This window comes from Canis lupus, chromosome 14 (assembly GCF_003254725.2).
Source record: "Canis lupus dingo isolate Sandy chromosome 14, ASM325472v2, whole genome shotgun sequence".
NCBI classification, from domain to species: domain Eukaryota; kingdom Metazoa; phylum Chordata; class Mammalia; order Carnivora; family Canidae; genus Canis; species Canis lupus.
In genome coordinates this window covers 46,118,278-46,120,210 of record NC_064256.1, presented here as the reverse complement: position 1 = coordinate 46,120,210, position 1,933 = coordinate 46,118,278, and the positions used below count along the sequence as shown (strand labels likewise).

The following is a 1,933-nucleotide window of genomic DNA, read 5'->3' as shown; positions in this document are numbered from 1 at the left end:
TTGTAATAAATGAGTTAATTGGAAAAATTATTTGCCCTACTTAGTAGAAGGTCTCAGCCGTGAGACTAGAAGCCCTGGAGTACGTTCATGAGATGCTCTTAAAACCCACATAATAAAATGATTTACATTCTTAAACCATGAATTAAAAGCTATGAATCTGATTCCAGAAGAAACAGGAGTGCGGCGTGAACATGGGGAAGCAAAAGAAAGCAAGAAAGTATGTGACCATGAAGTGAATGCTTAGTCTCCGAGATCAGAAGCTTAAAGAAAAGGATAGATGAAAACCTAAAAAGAAAGAAAAGAAAGATCCCGGTGCACTCAAGGAAAGAGAAGTCCCCCAACATCCTTCCTGCTTATTCTTCCAATATTACACACAGCTGGGCCCACCTTACCACATCCTGGTTCATACCAACTTTATCAACTTTTCCATTAAAGCCAAACTTGGTGTATCCCTTGTATAACTGACTGTGTAATGGCTGAAATTGAGAAATGGGGGCAAAAGTATCGAGCGGCTCTAAGGATTGCCAAGGATCCAAGATTTTTTTTAATAATAAATTTATTTTTTATTGGTGTTCAATTTGCCAACATACAGAATAACACCCAGTGCTCATCCCGTCAAGCCCCCCCCCAGTGCCCATCACCCAGTCACCCCCACCCCCCGCCCTCCTCCCCTTCCACCACCCCTAGTTCGTTTCCCAGAGTTAGGAGTCTTCCATGTTCTGTCTCCCTTTCTGATATTTCCTACCCATTTCTTCTCCCTTCCCTTATATTCCCTTTCACTATTATTTATATTCCCCAAATGAATGAGAACATATAATGTTTGTCCTTCTCCGATTGACTCATTTCACTCAGCATAATACCCTCCAGTTCCATCCACGTCGAAGCAAATGGTGGGTATTTGTCATTTCTAATGGCTGAGGAATATCCCATTGTATACATAAACCACATCTTCTTTATCCATTCGTCTTTCGATGGACACCGAGGCTCCTTCCACATTTCGGCTGTTGTGGACATTGCTGCTGTAAACATCGAGGTGCAGGTGTCCCGGTGTTTCATTGCATCTGCATCTTTGGGGTAAATCCCCAGCAGTGCAATTGCTGGGTCATAGGGCAGGTCTATTTTTAACTCTTTGAGGAACCTCCACAGAGTTTTCCAGAGTGGCTGCACGAGTTCACCTTCCCACCAACAGTGTAAGAGGGTTCCCTTTTCTCCGCATCCTCTCCAACATTTGTGGTTTCCTGCTTTGTTAATTTTCCCCATTCTCACTGGCGTGAGGTGGTATCTCATTGTGGTTTTGATTTGTATTTCCCTGATGGCAAGTGATGCAGAGCATTTTCTTATGTGCATGTTGGCCATGGATCCAAGATTTGAAGGATTGCCACGCACACAAAGGAACCTATGCAGATGACTCCTTAGTACAGAGTAACTCAGCACAAATGTTACATCGTGGCCATAGTTGACCTGGACCTTAACAAAGGATCCAGAAGATCCCCGGAGTTCCCATCATGTACATTTCTAAGCATAGGTACAACATTGAGTGGATGCCAGATGATTATGGAGCCCCTCGGTTCTAATTCTTAAAAGAGTTTTCCTGCATTCCTATACCAACTTTTTCTGTTGCCAGTTCATATTAGCAATATGCTATAGTATGAATTATTCTTCTTACCCATTTGCTCTGTTATGAGCTGAGTATGGTTAAATATACTCATTTTTTGATGTTTTGAAATCAGTATTTTATATCATTTTAAGTATTGTTGCATCTTTTTATAAATCAGATGATTGCTCAAAAAAATAAAAGCTATGAATCTATTATTCATGAAATGACTTAAATTAGTCAAACAATTTCTGCTTTCTTTCCTTCTCTTATTCCTAGGTTACTGGTGTTTTTCTCTATTTACTCTTTTGAAAAACACTTTTTTCCTTTATTTCTCCT

At 40.5% G+C, this 1,933-nt stretch overlaps 1 pseudogene; it reads left to right on the top strand.

The window, feature by feature from the left end:
• Positions 1–227: 227 nt before the first annotated feature.
• LOC112670886 (rRNA-processing protein FCF1 homolog) lies at positions 228–1,725 on the top strand (annotated as a pseudogene).
• The last annotated feature ends 208 nt before the right edge of the window (positions 1,726–1,933 follow it).